Source organism: Pyrgilauda ruficollis, unplaced genomic scaffold (genome assembly GCF_017590135.1).
Source record: "Pyrgilauda ruficollis isolate IOZ18807 unplaced genomic scaffold, ASM1759013v1 scaffold8, whole genome shotgun sequence".
Lineage (NCBI taxonomy): Eukaryota > Metazoa > Chordata > Aves > Passeriformes > Passeridae > Pyrgilauda > Pyrgilauda ruficollis.
In genome coordinates, this window is record NW_024529932.1 from 8,276,380 (window position 1) to 8,286,549 (window position 10,170).

The following is a 10,170-nucleotide window of genomic DNA, read 5'->3' on the forward strand; positions in this document are numbered from 1 at the left end:
AAGAGCAGTAAATATTCCCCTGGTACTGGTCACCAGGTCTCACTATGTTCCCAGTAGTGTTATCCCCCTCCAAACACAGTCAGACACACTGGATTTTACTCTCCTCCTCTGCTCCTTACTAAAACACAATAGGAAAATATCTGGTGTTAGAATATGAGACATTTGTTTAGCCTTTTAGCTCATATTGCATATTCAATTTCAATGAGCATCTGCACTGAGACATAGCTGAAGAGAACTTAAGAGACTGGCTTTTAAAACATATTTATATTGATAAATGTTTATATTGAATTTTCTGAAGAAATATGAAAGTACTACATGCAAGACATTGTATAGCACATGATGTTTTGAAACAAAATATATTCAAAATTAGTTTTCGAACAGCAGACAAAAAAACTCAGAATGTATGAGACTGGAGCACAAAATGTGATCAAAATCAAATGGCATTTGATAAATTGAATATACAAAATAAAATGAGATGTCATGGTCAAATGGGAGCAGTCATACTGTATGGAAGGAGGGAATACCAAATTGGAGATGATAAATACTGGTCTGAGTAAGTGGCACTGAAAACTGACATCATTCAGCAGGTCAAAAGAGTGGCATGAGCTAAGGCAAAGGACAGAAGGGAAGAAAATGCCCTCTGATGGATACAAAGGCACAAGTTTAACATGAAGCCCTATCAGGTATGCCATATCTAGAAACTATTAAGATACTGATGGAAAAAAAAATCTGACCTGAAAGCTGTGTATCTACCTCAGACTTCCAAAAGAGTTTTGCCTTTAAATCTTTTGAAAGGAAAAGTCTCAGAGAATGCATGCAAATGAAGCCTAAATGTGGTGAACTGAGACTATGATTTGCTACAAAAATTTGATCCAATCACAATGCACCAATGAACAATGAGCAGTTTGGTGACAAGATACTACCTCATTCACTTGATTCTGGTCAAAAGGCTTTTTGAAAATATTTTTCTAACATTACGAAGGATATATGGAATCTTACCTGAGAAAAAGGAACTGTATTAGCAGCTACAGAAAATACAGGAACAAAAGAAAAAAACTCTCTTGTGATTTCTTTGAATAATTGCAATCTTGTAGTCATGAAAGCAGCATTCCTATTTCTAAATAATAAAGTAGATGAGGAAAGTTTGGCACACTGCTGGCACAGCAATCAGTGCAGCCTGAGTCATACTTGTGTGCATTCTTTCTGCACTCACAGAGGATATTTTCTTGTTCACAAATTTTACCAAATCCCCCCTTTCTGAGCTGCAGCCACACATACATGAGGCCATTGCAGACAGACTTGACATCCATTTCTCTGCAGCCTGAGGTCAGCTTCCCATTGAATATGCCTGGGCTGCAGCTAGGAAATCCCCAGATCTCTTGGTTTGAACATTTGCATCAATGGGGGGCAAAAAAGATACAGGATTTCAAGATAAAATTTGTCAAAACTGACTATTGAGAAAGTTATTCCAAGTATTAAACACATTCACTGAAGGTTGTTGTGGTTTTTTGCTTTCATTGCTTTGGAATAGATGGGAGTAAGGGGGCACATGACGTGCCTGTGGGGCAGGTTCTCCTTGCAGTAAAAGCATGTTTGATCTGGAGGGTCACAGGTCCTATGACTATCAGGGGAGAGTCAGCCCCGCTGGTTTTTTAACTCTCAGGCATAAATATTTCGAATATTTCTAATATTCGAATTTGCTTGTACTCAGATACCCATCTCCTGAGTGATGTCTCCTTTTCCCAACAAACATCGTCCCAGCTTTTGGTAACAACACAGATCAATCTGCAAATAGAAGGAAAAGTTGCAGACTCCTGCTCGCCTCGCTGGTGGAGCTGTGCCCACCATGGGAGGCCAGCACAATGAGCCCATTAAAATGCACAAGGCCAAGCCAATCTGCAGTGCATGGGAGAGGCATAATCAGCTTTACCTTCTCATTGTAATGCTTAATAAAAATGGATAATAAAGCATTTGGAGTACTGTTGAAACAAAATGCTTTTTAAAATGAACCTGATAGTAAAAGGCTCAGTGGGCTTCCTTGAATGAAGTGGCAGCCTCAAGCAATCAAAAAGACTTTCCCAAGAGCTTGCTTAATAAAGGAATAAATGGAAACACTTATTATACCTCACACAGCTCATTCTCATCTTCTGTGGTTAACTGTGTTTTTGCTTGGGACCCATAGTGATGCCTACCAGCCCCTCAATGGAGTAATAATGTCCAGCATCCCTTTGTATGGGCAGGCTGCTCACAGACACACAAGCTGCTTGGATTGCAAGTGCAGAAACCACCTCTGTTTATCAGATGTCCAGGAGAAGCTTCAGAAACCTTCTAGCTAAGCAAAAAGATACAGATAAGCACCAAGACCTGTGTCTGCCAGTCCTAAGTGCCAGGAATTTTGCTTATGGAGGGTATTGGGCAATAATTGCAAATGCAGGGCAATGTGCAGTTGGATGTTCAATGTGAGTGATGTGCATCCAAAGGACATAGGGTATGACAAATTTAGGGTGTTAAAAAAAAGTATTCAAAAGGCATAAGCACTGTCTTCATTTTCCAAACCCTTTTAGCTATCTCTCAGGCCACAAAATTTGGAGGGCTACTGAATGATGCAAGCAAGATATTTTTCTTATTATGTTATTATACTCAACCATTCTTTGTTTAAAATTTCATCCTTTAAGTGCTGCCCTCTTCCTAGGGCCACCTGACCAGGAGTTGATAGTGGTTCCTGCCTGTAAACTGGGAGGTGGAACACATTATCCCCCCAGACCCACCAGCAAAGAGCTACCCTTCAGTCAAGTACTATGCTTTGTCAGACACTGAATCCCTTCCAGCAGACACAGACTTTGGCATTAATCACACCAGATACGGTAATTTTGACTTTCAATGAGAGGAAAACTCTTTTAGTTTAAAAAAAAAAAAAAAAAAGAAGACTAAGAAGCCTGATCTATATTCCATTAAAATAAATGCAAATGCTTCCCTTAACTTAAAAATGGAAGATGACCTGGCTTTTAATTCATTACCTCATTTCATATGTGAAATAAGTCTGGCAAAACTTCTGTTTACTGCAGTACTGAAACTTGTCAGGAGATGTTATGTACTGGGAAAGTGCAGTTATGCAGGGGAAAGTGTCACAGTGCAATAGAGTATGTCGAATGTCCCACAGGAAGAAGAGAAATCTTCTGCATGATGATTCAGAGAAACTCTTGCAGAGCTCTGACACTACTACAGTCATGGTGAACTGGCACTGTGGTTTGCCTCCCCCCCCCCCCAGATGCAATATTTACACACATAAAAGCTCTTGCTTTAAAAGAATTAGTTTTCTATTTTCCTTATTGTCTTACATCTCTGCCAACCATCAGTAACAAATGGATGAAATCTATCTTTTCCTTGAGGATTACCAGAACATGTTCAGAAGAGACAGTCAGGAAGAAAGGAAGATGCATCTGTTTATACATTCCAGTCTTGTGACAAAGTAGAATATTTAGCAGTTTGCTAATGAAGGTGGAAAATGGGATGTGTTCCGCAGAACAAAGCAATCCTTCGAGGACCTGCTTAATGAGATGAAGGTTAGTTGATGACACAGTTTGTGGTTTAAAGTCCCAAACTACCTGTGTGCCAGAAAATATACAAATTAGAAAGAAATTAAACTCCCTTTTTTTTTTTTTTTTTTTTTTTCCATCAGGGCAGGGGATTAGATAAGAATCAGGTCCAAAAATAGCAGAAATATAAGATTCACACCTACATAAAGAAAGAAGCTGCTCTCATTTAATACAATGTAGGGAAAAAATTGTACACAATTTACAATGGTAAGCTTCAAATCTGTTTGCTGCAGTTGTTCAGTAATCTAATATATTATATTTAATAGCCTTACAGTATGAACCCATATAACCACATAATATCCAGTATTATTCAGTTTGATCAAATTTAAATAGAAGGGCTAAATACAGACAACATTTTCTCCAATGGAATTAACTGAATAAATGTAAATATGACAAATATGAATGCAACTCACTGCTCTGAACTGCCTTCTAGATTGAATCAAGGACAAAAACAGCCTATGCATGTGTGCTACTGACTCAAATACTTATAACCAGAGCAAAATTTAGAACATTACATTTACTTATACTAATAGGGTACAGGAGTCTAGGCTATACATTCTCCAAAGGCATATTGTCTTCTTCTTAGTGAGTGATAGATTTTGAATCCAGGAAGTATTCAAGACTGAAAATGCCATTAAATCCACTATTTCTATTAAGTTCCTGAAAGACAATCTTTCACATATTGCTCTTAAAGTGCAATTTTGCATAAATAACCCCCCTGCAGAAAAATGTTACCATCGAATTCTAGAGTTCATAGATCCTATAGGCCAACAAGACCCTTTTACGCCATCTCATTGTGTCTGTCCTGGTTTGCAGAAAACACCAATATTTACCTCATAAGGAAGGATTGTTAAATGGTCCTTGAAAGCTGAGTGAAATTATTGTGATATGATGGATGTAGAAGGTCTTTTATCACTTTAAACTCCTCATGCCTGGTATTTTCATGATTCGGAGGAGGGAACTGGTCAGTTCAGGACTTCCCAGTTACTTATTGTGTTGTGCCCTTGGAGGCTGAATGGAACTAATCATCCTCTTTGTATTTGGCATTGAATAACCTAATACTTTTTGCAGTAAATACTTAATCACAAAGGGAATGCTGATTTTCAGTGTATGGCGCAGTTCATGATAAACTGACTACTTAGTCAGTACTTCTAGCTTATGGCCCTGACACATCTTTGTTTCCTTCTGTCCAGGTTATCTTCTGTCCATGTGTTCCTGGAGCACTTAACTTCTTTGTTAAGAGAGACCAGGCACAAAGCCCATAGAGCAGGAAAGCTGAAACATGCAAAACCTTCTCTGCTTTTTGTCTGATCAGGGTGTGTCAGAGGGACTGGATGCAGCACAGAGAGCAAGAGATTCTGTTTTAAGGATGGTTTTTAATACCTTCTATGTGTTTTGTTTATTAGAAATAATTCATATGAATTATCCACTTTCAGAGCCATTGACTGCTACTTAATTATGATGCTATCAGTGCTGAATGAAGAATGACTTGAGGGAAAACAAAATCCTTCATACAATTTATCAGCCTGAATAACAACCCCAAATAATTAGAACTGTGGACTGCCACAGCATGCAGATGGTGCTGAAAAGCCAGCTATCTGCAATCAGCCCAATCAATATTGGTTTATCTTGGCAAGGGTGTTATTCAGAGCCATAGAGAAAGGCTGCCATGCTTCCCCATTTTATGAGCTTCTCTACCCTTAAATGATTGTGGAGAGGTCCTTTTACTTTAACCTTATCATTTTCCCTGAACATGGCATAAATGATGTTCAGAAAAATGTGCTCACATTCTATTGTATTATATGACAAATGAACAGAGACAAAGAAAAAGAAGACAAAATGCACAGAATAATTGGTAGGACTCAAAATTCCCATTGATTTTTACACAATGAGGAGGCTAAGTTCATAATCAAAAAAAAAAAAAACAACAAAAAAACTATAGGAAAATCAATGTTAAGGTTCTTTCACAGCCTTACTTTGACTCTTTACACGACTTAAAAGATGGTTTTGCATTCTTTTGTTCAGGCAATTCATATCCGACATTTGATTTTTTCTCCCATTTTTGTGTAGTTACCATCCCCTACTTGCTGTTTAGCCACTTTATTGAGGCAAATAAAGCTGGCTTTTACAAAAGCAGACTGAGGAAAAGGTCAATGTTTTAATTTTTGCAGATCAATAAAAGCAACCTTTATAATATTTTGACTGCATCATTATTAACTGCTATTATTTATTATCACTATACCAATCATAATAATGAAATATATTTTTCCTCTGTTCTGTGAAGAGTCAGAAAGGTCTGCAAGACTGCTAGATAGCCCCCAGAAATCTACACCAAGATTTAAAGTACTGCTTCATCCAGTTTTGCACAAAAGCCCTTCTCACAGCTGGTCCTGCAAGGAGTTGAATAGTGATACCATTTCATTTTCCAGAGTGCTCTTAAGAGCACTGATGGTCAACGGCATCTCGTCTAAACAGCACAAAGAGGCAGGGAAGGTCTGTCAGTCTCAATATTTACAATGGAGAATTGTGGACAGCTCTGGGGACAGAAGCAGCTCCTTGGTGGTGGAGGGGAGAAAGACATGAACAGAAAGGTGAAAGAGGACTCCTTCTCATCTCCTTCTGACAGCTCCTGGATCTCTGCAGAGCCAAAAATGCTGAGTTCAGACTTTTTCTTTCCGTACCTCTTCCTGACCAAGGGCACTGCAGCAAGGGCACTTGGTCAAGTCTGGCTGCAGGAGACAAACACAGCAAATTTGATTGCTCAGTGTAAAGGAAAAATTATGCTCCCCATGAGTGAAATCCAGATCTGCTGTAATACAGCTGACATCAGATAAGCTTTCTTCTAGGACTACAGCTAAATCAAACAAGAAAGGCTGAATAAGAAAAAGGGAAGAGAATAATTTTTTTTTCCTTTATTGCAACTTTGGGGAAAAATGCCCTGAGATTTGTACAAATGTTCTGTTGTGTGTATGGCATAGACAGTGCTCTTTAGCCCTCTTCTTGATTAATTTTTTTTCTCTTCTTTATTCATTAATAATTAGCTCAAAGATGCATATATACTGACATTATTTGGGGTTGTCATGGCAATGATGCTATACCAGAAATAAATGCAGTGTAAAAGTATAGTGTAATTATAATCAGGACTCAGATTCAAAAGAAAATATTTCTGAGACAGCTTTAAGTCAATACAATGCAAGTATCTTATTTGTATGCATTTGCAGATATCTTATTTTTATAACACATCCTTAAGCAGAAAGGGCATTACTGAGGGCTCACTGAAGACAATCAGATTCTTGCTGTTGATTTTAGCAATTGTTCTTTCAGGAGTGTACATTCATTTTGCTTTGAGCCTGTGCCTGGCAAAACACACACACACAAAAAAAGCAAATGTATTCCTTTCAGTGTTTTTATTTTCAATGCTCTTTCAGTTTCAGGCTTTGGCCAATGATTATCAGGGTAGATCCAGGTGAAGGGCAGCATTCTTACAGCCAGCCTGTAAATTCCTGCCTCACTTTCACCTGCACACCAGGACATGTAAAGGAAAATGTATGGAGAGGAGGAGGAGAGGGATGAAGATTAAGTGATTTACAGTCTCCTCCCTGCTGCCCTTGAAAGAACAACAAGAAAAAACAGAAGAATTGGTGCAGGGAAATTGTGGCAGATCATGCACAAAGCATCACTGGGCAGGGGAGGAGGACGTATCACTTGTATGCCCTAAGGCAGAAGCAGGTCTCATGTCATGGAATTTCTCTTAATTAGTGTCATGACTTGGAAGGTAGGAGTGATGTCATCAAAGTGCTTGAATTTTCTGAACAGTAAAAAAAGGCTGACCTTGATAATACAAGTTCAGGACAGAGGATTGTTTCACTTGTTACAGTAAGTCAGTCCCTTGCAAATATTGCTGCTGAGCTCTCTGCCTGAACATCAGCGATGCTTCTGTCACACCCTTTATGGCTATGCCTCCTCATATGGCAGGTTTACCTCAAGTGAGTGTGGCAAAGTGTCCCACAGGAGAGCCACAGAGAGACAAAAATATCCATGGGGACAGGATACAGGATGTAGAGATCTCACTCTGGTTACATGGCAACTGGAGAGGAGAGGAGAGGAGAGGAGAGGAGAGGGGAGGAGAGGAGAAAGAGAAAGAGAAAGAGAAAGAGAGGAGAGGAGAGGAGAGGAGAGGAGAGGAGAGGAGAGAAGAGGAGAGGAGAGGAGATTTCAGTTGGAAGTGACCTACAACAGTCATCTAATCCAACTGCCTGAACATTCAGGGCTGACCAAACAATAAATAATTAAGGCATGGAGGGCATTAATTAATAATCCAAATACCTCTTAAACACTGACAGGTTTAGGAGATCAACCTCCAGAAAGCCTGTTCTAGTATTTGACCATCCCCTTGATGCAGAAATTCTTCCTAACATCCATTTTGAACCTCTCTTGCTGCATCTTTGAGCCATTCCCACACATCCTGCCACTGTATTCCAGGGAGAAGGCGAGTCGTGGAGGGAGAGGTTCAGAGGTCCTCAGGAAGCTGTGGAGAGCAATGAGGTTTCCTCTCAGTCCCCTTTTCTCCAGCTAGACAAGCCCCAGGTCCTGAGCTGCTCCTCACAGGCCATTCCTTGCAGCCCTTTCACCTGCTTTGTTGCCTTCCTTCAGAGGCATTCAAGTGCTTTCCCATCCTTCTGAAATTGTGGGCATGGAACTGCACGTGGTCCTTGAGGTGAGGCCACAGCAGTGCCAAGCAAAGGGGGACAATCCCATCTTCTGGCATTGTCCCATGGCTGGACATGTTGCGCCTGATGCACCCCAGGCTGGGCTTTGCCCTCCTGGCTGCCAGGGCTCACTGCTGGCTCACACTGAGCTGCTGCCCACCAGCACCCCCAGGCCCCTCTCCAAGGGGCCTCCAGCCACTCCTCTCCCAGCTGCACATGTGTCTGGTACTACTCTGTCCCAGGTGCAGGATCTGACGTTTCAATACGTTAAATTTCAGTGCTGGCACAGCAGGCACTAAACACCAAGGTTTCTCCAAACATCTGTTGCACTGAACACTCAAAGCCCTAAGCAGTCACAAGAAAGGAGAGTTAGCCTTTTGGTTTTTAAGTCAGGTCACATTTTTACATACATGAATCTGAGTGTGTGTTTGTGTATGATTTTTATCATATCATCATATATTTTTAATTTATTTATAGTGCATAATAAAATAATATCAAATATTAGCAGCAGTGTTAAAAGGCATAGATGAAACTAACACTTGGTGTTGACAGAAAGGAGTCAGGAAAATAATACATTCAGTGAGTGCATTATCATGTATAGGTGATTCTGATGCATCAAATAGCAGAATTAGAGCAGCAGGTTGGTGTATCCAGAATAATCACTCAAGGAGATAGATTTCCTGACAATAAGAGCATGTTTCTGGTTCAGGAATTGATTTTAATGCATATGCTATGGCTAAAGGGCTGCATAGTATTTTGAAAATTGAGGGCTTGCTGAAGATGTTGTACCTTGCAAATAGAAAATTCTGCCAAAGACTGGGTGTTTGGTTTTCAAGAGGCAAAAGAAACTTTGAGTGACATGAATCTTTAACTTGTAGATCAGGCACTGGCTATTACCACAGTACACTTCTGAGAATAGAGGGGAAAAAGAGAGAAATTAAAAAGCTTTATATGAAGTTTAGGGAACTGAGACACAGAATTATTTTTTCTTACACAGAACATTGCTATTTAGGGGTCACTGAGAAGAAAGAAGGGCTTCCATGCCTCTGACACTAGTTGAGGAGGAAAACAGATTTGTAAAAGATAATTTGTATTTCAGTGGCACTTGGGCAAACTAACTGACTACTAGTTAGGCCCTGGAATTAGACTCCTGAAACAGGGCAACTGTTTTCTTCTTAAATAGCAATTAAAATGTTACTGCACTGCCTTCATGTATCAGTTCTGAATACAACACTACTACACTGTTTATTCTATATTTAATTTATTTGAAAGGAAAACTATTAGATCAGATACAGAAATTTTCACAACCTAATCTTAGTGTGTGTCTGCCATAAGATGTAATTGAGAAAAAGAAACCAATGTAGGAAAAAACCCTTAAAAGGTTGAGAATATGTGCCAGTAATGACAGGTATATGACAGGAGTCAAGAATACAGAAATTTTCCTAACAGTCATTATCTTTTAACATAAAATTAAACATAATAATGTGTATGAATTTGTAACTGAGCAATTAAATTAATTAAAGTATATCATCTAAAGTAGTAACACGGAGAATGAATCGTAAATAATAATTTTTTCCTAAAAAGTAGTTCAGTCTATTATAGTATCACAAGCACTAAAGTCAAAACAGATTTTTGTTATACAGGTATCTCCAACATCACTGGAATCTGAATTAAGAATAAATTGAAGATAGTTTAAGAGCTCCAACCACTGCTTCCTCCACACTGCTGGACTGTCTCTTGGATATTGCTTATGGTATTACATTATTTACCACGCTCCTGACTTCTTAAAAAATTGTAAATGCAGTGGGATGACTATTTGTACTTCTTGATTCTGACACCAAGTTGTTCCAAATATCTTATCTTGT